Source organism: Pungitius pungitius, chromosome 6 (genome assembly GCF_949316345.1).
Source record: "Pungitius pungitius chromosome 6, fPunPun2.1, whole genome shotgun sequence".
NCBI lineage: Eukaryota > Metazoa > Chordata > Actinopteri > Perciformes > Gasterosteidae > Pungitius > Pungitius pungitius.
Genome location: NC_084905.1, coordinates 18,380 through 26,815, shown reverse-complemented (window position 1 = coordinate 26,815; position 8,436 = coordinate 18,380). Strand labels below are relative to the sequence as shown.

General features: G+C 39.4%; 1 long non-coding RNA gene across 3 annotated transcripts; it reads left to right on the top strand.

The window, feature by feature from the left end:
* Positions 1 to 383: 383 nt before the first annotated feature.
* On the top strand, positions 384 to 7,485 carry LOC134131223 (uncharacterized). 3 transcript variants are annotated; one of them, XR_009956623.1, is made up of 6 exons: positions 384 to 3,372; positions 3,444 to 3,489; positions 3,613 to 3,651; positions 4,047 to 4,258; positions 4,829 to 4,945; positions 5,176 to 7,485. It is a non-coding gene; the product is annotated as an uncharacterized LOC134131223 (long non-coding RNA). The 3 variants fall into 3 exon arrangements; XR_009956622.1 differs by lacking the exon at positions 3,613 to 3,651 and having other exon boundaries at positions 387 to 3,372; positions 5,176 to 7,019; positions 7,179 to 7,485; XR_009956621.1 differs by lacking the exon at positions 3,613 to 3,651.
* Positions 7,486 to 8,436: the final 951 nt, after the last annotated feature.

The following is an 8,436-nucleotide window of genomic DNA, read 5'->3' as shown; positions in this document are numbered from 1 at the left end:
AACTGCTCAAACAGCCGTTTACAAAAAGTGTACCGTCTGTGTTTTGTTTTTTTTAAATGTCGGCAGGTTTGTATGGAAGCTTATGGGGCTTTGTCTCACAATCGGGCTCCTCACGCAAAAAGTAAATAACTCTGAGATTCCAAACTTATACGAGTCCAACCAGCACAAGCACGGTTTTTTTAGAAATGAAGGCTGAAAAGTTAATATATTGTGGCCGTGAAAGCAAAAGTTTTTTTTTTACTGAATCCTGACACGGCTTCACTCTGCCTCGCTCTAAGAAAACCCAATACACACTCATGTAAAACTCAGAAACGGACCCAAAACTAATGAAACATAATTACTGATTATGAAAAAACTATAATAGATATCAACAAGGTGTTTTTTATTGAAATTGTTAAGACTTGTGTCAACATTTTAAAGTTTAAATGGTGTCTCTAGCTGAAAGATTGGAAAAGCTGAAAAAGTTTTGAGAGGATTTGAAAATTTAATCCATTGGAAATTATGTTAAAAAGGTTGATGATTTTAATTTATATTAATTCAATTATAAGAGCTAAAAAGCTGAAAAGTCATAGCACCCCTCTCCTGAAGGAGCTGAACATTTTAATATTTGAATGGTCTTACAGTTTTTCTCGATTGCTTACACACATTTTCCTAAAGCATGCCTCATACTCTCAGAACTCTACACACAAATCAAAAAACACACATAATGGACAAAACCCCTCAATACTCCTGCAAAATTAAACTTTAAATTCAAAACAGTGTAATTTCTTCTCAAAATGGTATTTTGTTTTCAAATGACACACACAAACCATCATATGAACAGACTTTTATAAGAACCAGTTGAACACTGATGTGCTCAATTTAAAACACTGATGAATGGAAAAAAAACTTCTCCATTCATCATAATGACTTTGACCTTTTTTTGTTCAGTGTTACACTTACTACAGACAGTACATACATATGTGTTGTAAAATATTTTAGAATATTGTTTTTATACTCAGAACACACAAATACATGATAACAAATATATTTTACAGTATTTTTCCCACGAAAACAATGTACACAGTGTACATCCCAACCAACACAAAGTTGCACATACAATGGTCTACATACAAAACAACAGAAGAATTTACTGTATACAGTTACAGTAAAAATCTATGCTGCATCCTGTCTTCTGTTCCGGTCTGTTCCACAGAACCTCATCCACATCACAAGCAATGTTTTCCCTGGCCAAGCAGCGGGGGAAATATCGCTCAGCATGTCGAATCCAGCCATGAAAAGTATCAACTGCTTTATCTCCACATGCGTCTTCCATAGCTTAGAGAAGGGGGATATGCGTTTGTGGATTTCAGTCACACACTTTCCATCTCCAGGCAGAAAAGAATTCCTCCATAGCTTTGGTCAACCAAAGTGACTCGGATCTCATCAGAGTTTACGGTCCTTGGCCTTCCTCGTCCTTGTCCTCCTCCTCCTCCTCCTCTTACTCTCACTCCTCTGGCTCTGTTGTTGGCATCCATTGCTCCAATACAGAAGAGCTCACCTGTTGCCCTTTTATGCTAAAGCTCTGATTCCTAATTGTAACACTGTGTGACAGGTGTTTTCCCATGTGACGAGTCAGTGTGCATAGTAGGGCAATTGACTTTAGAATTTTGAATGACAGTGTTTTTCTTGTGTAAACAACATTTTTTTGTGCAGAGAATGCAGAGAATTGTGTGTAGTGTTTTGAAAAAAGTGTGTTTTAGAACTGCAATTTGAGTTTAAAGCAAGAATTGTGCCTGTAGTTTAGCAGAATTGTTTCAGGGGGTTGGTGCATGAGTTACATGTTGTGGTCATTGTGTGTCAAGTACCAGTATTTGTGTGTAAACAATTGAGAAAAACTGTAAATGGAATGTAAAGTGATGGTCCTAAAGGAATAATGTATGTGGCTCCATCTGCTGGAAGAATTTGTTTGTGTTTTCAAATTGTTTTTCTATTGAATACGTTGAGTCAGTTTACAACAATAAAACTAAATCAGTAAAATCCAGGAGTCCTGCAATGAATCATACTTCATGAAGGTTAGTAGTAAAGGTTATAGTGTTTGATTTCAGAAAGGTGCATATTCCGTTTCATATTTGAGGCTTTAGATTGGGCTGGTGTTGAACTTTATAGTAATATTTATCATGCCATTAATATATATATATATATATATAAGTATATTGCATTTTGAGAAGGGGCAGTTAGCCACATTAAATCTTTCAAATAATTGAAAACCCTAACTGTATCAGTATACCCAACATGCGTAACGTTTAGTCTGTGCATTATTAAACAAAATCATGACTAAATGTGTGGGAAAGTAGCAGATTTAAAAACAAAATGTTAATTAATATGAATATTAAACCAAAATCTAGGAGAAATTAAGACATTTGGAAAAAGAGATGGGGAAAGTATAAATAGCAATGCTTTTTTCAAATTCTGTTTTTGTCAATTCGTTCTCAAAACTTTGGGAATGATATTGAGGTTAAAATGGTTTCTGTTCTGCTAAAGTTAGAAAATATACAGTGTCTAATACAGCTGTAGATAAGATATTGCAGGAGTTTAACTATTTGATTAATTTTCAAGTCTGTTTTGATTACTCAAAAGAATATTCAGCCCATTATTAGCATTAAGAGATAATGGATGCCAGTTTGACCAGTGAGTAGTTGAAAAGCCGAACAGCACGATCTGTGAAAGAATCCTTGTTAGAAGCAAATGGTGATACAGATGTTGAGAGGTTTACTAAAGGACCCACTTTATTGTTGTGGAATCAGTAGGATACATGCAACGAAAAGAATATTAAGTCATTTAAATGTTTCAATTTTAAAGTCTTTGCTTTGAACTCTGCATTCTGCAAATGTGCTTCTTCACTTATCTGAGATCAATTTCAGATTGCAAATCATTTACACGCATGTGTCTTTACCAGACCTCCATTGAAAGTGACAAATGTTTCCACTCTTCACATAAATGTTCTTAAAAAGTAGATCTCAAATTCTCTAAAACAAAAGTCTTCAACTACATGCAAGCTTGGGCTGTGTGGAATGATTTTGATCCATGGCTTACTGGGTGCATGGACAGAGTAAATAATGTAAATGGTGATACTGCAAGACAAGATCATCTTTATTGTGAAGAAGTTCAGCCTGTGAGATTATGAATAAATTATTGGCATTGTAAATCCTATTTTTGTGTAGCCAGTGAGGAAATGTCCCTCCTGAGCCACTATAGGTTCAGGCCAGCCTTGGTACCTCCTACTTCCTGGTTCACCAATTAGAGAGGGTATAAAAGCTTCACGTAATGAAGCTGTGTCAGCATGCTTGTCCCTTTCGCTGTTGCACTCTGGCTTGAGAATTCCAAGAGCAGGTAGGTGGTTTTATTCTCAGTTCTTGGGCAAATGATTTGGCTGTTGGTGTTCCTTCTGGTTTGTCTCCCAGCTCGTCAGGGCCCAGGTGCAGGAGGCTCAAAGTCCAGGCTGCGATTGTAAGCCACTGCTGTTTTTGCTATATATATATATATATATATCGTTTCTGGTTTTGTCTCTTTCTTTTTGTAGTATTAGTTAAATTCCAGAAGATACTTATTGTTAAAGTTGCTGCTTTTTAGGAGCGCTTGATGATCAACAGCGTGGCTACCCAGGTGGTGGTGAGTGTGGTGATTGGGCCTCTCACCTGCACTTCACATTCTCAGTTGTTTTGATGGTATATTTTTTACATAATTCTTCAGTATATTCCTTAGTTTGAGCTGTATTTGTGTGGCGCATCCAAGCCAGCGAGGGCCCTGTGGCCTAGTCACCAGTAGAATTCAATTTGTTAGATGCCCATTCGGTTATTCTGGGACTTTGGTCACCCGTTGCTCCGTGTTTGTTTAATAATGAATTTTATGAGGAAATCCACCCTGTGCTACCAGTAGTTATAAATGTCTTTCCTACAGTTAATCAACTTCTCATTCAATATACACACAATGCATTAGCCAAAAGTATTTACTTACATTTCAGTTAAATTAAATTAAACAGATTTCTCCCCCATTCTCTTATTTAGGTGAAGTAGATGGCCCCAAAAATGGAAACGGCAATGCAAAATGGATTTTAAAAAAGCAAGGCGAACCCCTGACTGCGATACACGGACCAAGATTTTTGCTATTCCCTTCTTTAAAATTCAATTCAATTACTGAACTTCAGGATTTGGGGAATATTAAGATGCCAACCAGGTGTAACATGTTTGACCTTCCTTTTGTGGAGTCACCCTGTTAGGTGAGGGGGCAAAGTAACCATTCATTTTTTTTAATATTGTAGTTTTTTTTTACTCATTTCTGTTTGTTCCATATGCTTTGGGCAAGAAACGTAGTGGTGGAGTACAAAAACGTCAGAGACTTGGGTTATTAACAACACTACCACAGGGACGCAGCTCTTATCGCCAACGGAAAGCTTTTAATGATTTGAATGGCTTGGTAGTCCAAAATTATGGTGCTGTATGTTCTGTAGTGTAAATTGCTTGAATTGTATGTGTGTACCCTGTAAAAATGCACTGTAAATGCACATGTCTGTGGACAGTAATTAAAACCGCTTTAAAGAACCGTCATCTTGACTGAAAATGATTTTTGTTCCACAATGACAAATGGGAGTGTTCTAAAGATTCATTTTAATGGATATTCAAAATTGTACAATGTAGTGCTGTTGGAATATTGACTCTGAAATTCGAACACTTCAATGTAACCCCCACCCTCTATGTTAGGGCCTTGGTGTTAAAATGTATTCCTTTTTTACAATTGTACTTTAATTTTGACTGTAGATTAATAGTTAATGTATTCTGGAATCTTGTAGGAACCACCTGCGATTGCTGATTATGGGTGGTCGACCTCAAATGACGGAACCATCCAGGTTAAAGGAAGCTTATGGATCTTGGGTAGCAGATGGGCGAGGCTTGGGCTCTTCATCCAGGTATTTATGTAATGCTTGTTAAAATGTCTTTCAACCTTAACTGTCTGCTTCCAGTATGTCCTTGTCTGTCTTTAACTTTTTGGGCTCTCTTTATCTGCTGTTTAACTATTTGCTGTTCAATGTTTTAAGAATGTGTGTATTGCTGATTAATGTTGGGCTGTGTAAGGAGCTCTCAGTGTTGCCAAGATTTTTCTTGCTGCGTTCCTTATTTATGTTGTGACTTGAAACAGGGTGGTCAAGAGAACATAACGGGCTCCCTGAAGTCAAGCTAATTCTGCCTCCTGTGAGAAGTGTCGAAATGACCTCTGCCCTCCAGCTGACTTGGGGTTTTGGTGAGGTTAGTATCTTTTCCTCAGTACTGTTTTGTAACACTTGTTGGGCAGGCTGTTTGATGGCTCTAATAACATGTGCCTCTAACTGACTCCTCAGTACTGCCTTTGTTATGCTTTCAGGCAAAGTACTGTTGTGTTCTCTGGATGGTCCTACATCAACCTAAACGGCTCGTGCTTCAGGGCCTCCAAGAAGTGGTCCAGCAGCTTCAGCCTCCTGTGGACTGAGCCGTTTGAGCAAAAGTTAAGACTTTTTTTTTTTTCCCCCAGTCTTTTTGTCATTAAAGTTGTGGCACAACTTTGATTCTATTGTGTGGCCCAAAGAACTATTTTGGCTCTTTGCACTGTAACATGAAATAGTAAATGGCAAAAAATTGGTACACTAAAGTCATTTCTGCTGAATTTGTTGCCCATACTGAATGAAAATTAGTAAAGAACTTTCTGCTGCGCAAATTTATGAAGCTAATCATTTCAAGAAACTTTTACGTGCAACGATGAGGGAGGAGAAACTTCCCGAAGATACTCCGCTGCACGTATGCGCATTTTACCGCCGCAGACGTGATTTCCGTTGAGGCGGATGCTAGAAGTGTGAAGAAAGCGCTGCTCAGTCCAGAAGGTAAGTTTCAGCTACCCTTGCACGATAAAATGTTAGTTGATTTAGCAAACTTACTCTGCAATTTGCCAGTCTTAACTGTTTGCGGTGAACTTGTTTTTAAAGTCTAGCTTGAATGTTAACGGCTAGACTGTCACACATGGAATCCTCTAAAATAACATTAAATATAAATTGCCTTTCAGCAAACTGCATGCTTAATAGCAGGTTCAATGATATTTGTCAATCTTCCAGCTAACGCTTGAATTCGGTATAAATGGTTTTTATTTTTGTCTATGGTAGTGTAACGCATGATTTTGAAAGGACCAACCTCATCAGGAAATATTCCCAGTTATCAGTTTAGCAATTTAGTAACCTTAATATGCGATATAATGTTTCACTTGGTGCTATTAAAACTTTACTCTTTATCACTTAGTTAGGCCTGACTCAAGTTAGCCAGGACCAGCCCTTGGTTAAGCTGTTGTAGGCAGACTGCCTGGGGACTTCTTAGGACACACCAAGCCCATCTTCCACCTTCCACAATAAACCAATGTTTAAATGCACATCACTAGTTCAGCTTCTTTCCAGGAGTTTTGTTTTCTCGCCTAGCAGGTCTCTATAGATCATAATTCTGTCTCTTCCTGACACCAGCTGCTGCCACCATTATTTTAAATAAAATTCATATTACTGTCATCATATGCCAACATTACCCTTTCCTAAAGTCTTTGCTCTTCCTCTCCACAGAAGCTTCTGTGGATGGTGGTTTTGATGGTGGTTGCCACTGGAGTGGTCCTGCTGTAGACATGGCCTGCTACTTGCAATTATTTGTATCAATTCTGTTACAGGATTTGAATGTATTGTACATCCTTTACAATGTTAATTCTATACACATGACATTCATTGCAGGATTTCTATCCTGGGAGAGGGATCTTTCCAGATGGTCTCATTAAGGTCTTTCCCCCCCATTGAAGAATTTATTTGGAAGTTTTTCCTGTGTGAATACAAGCCAGGGTGCAAGGTGATGATATCTTGTCAATGTTTCACAAATTTTTCAGAATGTTTTTTGTAATGTCTTATTACTTGCAGGATGCCTTGGGCAGAAGTAGCCTTGTGAGAAAATTGCCATTGCACTGCAACCGATGGGAATTAGCTCACGGTAAGACATGTTTCTTTTAGTGTAGTACATGTTTCTTTTAGTGTAGTACATGTATTAACTTAATGTCCAAGAATAAAAGCATTTGACTGTAAGAAGTTGCAAACTTGTTGATTTTTTTTCTGTCTGTGTTGAGTAATCTTGTCTTATGATTACTTGCAGGATGACTTGGGCAGCATTGGCCTTGTGAGAAAACTGCCACTGGGCTGCAACAGATGTGGGATTTCGGCTAAAGGTAAGACCATGTTTTTAAGTGTCTTGTGGGAGGGGTTGTTTTTAAGTGTCTTGTGGGAGGGGTTGTTTTTAAGTGTCTTGTGGGAGGGGTTGTTTTTAAGTGTCTTGTGGGAGGGGTTGTTTTTAAGTGTCTTGTGGGAGGGGTTGTTTTTAAGTGTCTTGTGGGAGGGGTTGTTTTTAAGTGTCTTGTGGGAGGGGTTGTTTTTAAGTGTCTTGTGGGAGGGGTTAGGGTTAGGGTTAGGGGGTTAGGGGGTTAGGGTTAGGGGGTTAGGGTTAGGGTTAGGGTTGGGGGTTAGGGTTGGGGTTAGGGTTAGGGTTAGGGGTAAGAGAGTTGGGACAGCGGTCCTAAGACCACTGTCAATGCACGGTCCAATCATTGCGCCCGGCCCCGGGGACCCAAACATAAACACAGAATCAAGTTTCCCTTAGTCCCAGTTACCACAAAACATGTCCTCTCCGTTCTGCGCGTCCTCCAGTCTTTGTGTGGCGCGTCTTATGAGGTGCGGGGCCCATGCTGCGGCCCGTAAATCAGTCCGGTAAAAGTTCTTGTTACCTCCGCTCGCGCTGGCCATGGTGCTGGTGAAAGTTCCCTCTCCCTCCGTGGTGTGGAGTGGAAAGACTGCGCACCTCCTTTCAGCATCAGCAGCATCGTTGTCATCCATGGCACCAGGCTCTCCTCACGTTCACCGTCCGCTCAATTGTTGCTCCGCCATGTTTTTAGCATTTTGACCACATGTTGGACTCAATTAGCCTCATTAGCTATGGGCTCGCTTAGCCACGATAGCGCTTAGCTTGGAAAAAACTCGGCGAAAAAAGTTTCTTTACCGTTTTTTATTCTCTCCAGCAGGAACATGGGAACGAGCACAAACTAACACCGCAACGTTTCGGTCTCATTTAGACCTTCTTCAGGCAGGTTTACATAGTGTGCATGAACAAAACAGCGGAGCTCGTGCCGGGGGCTCCTTCCCCTCCGGACACGCTGGCAGAAAGAACGTGAGGTGGCGGCGTAGTAATACAGTAGGTGCAGAGAGGTGTGATCAGGCGCGGATGGATCTATTTCACTTCACATTCAAAACACCACATAGTCATATTTTAGCGTTAGCAGTTATTATGTCATTGAAACAATATATTCGCCATATTCTTGATAGTCCATTTCAACGTGGATTTATATTTGAGCTTCCATTTG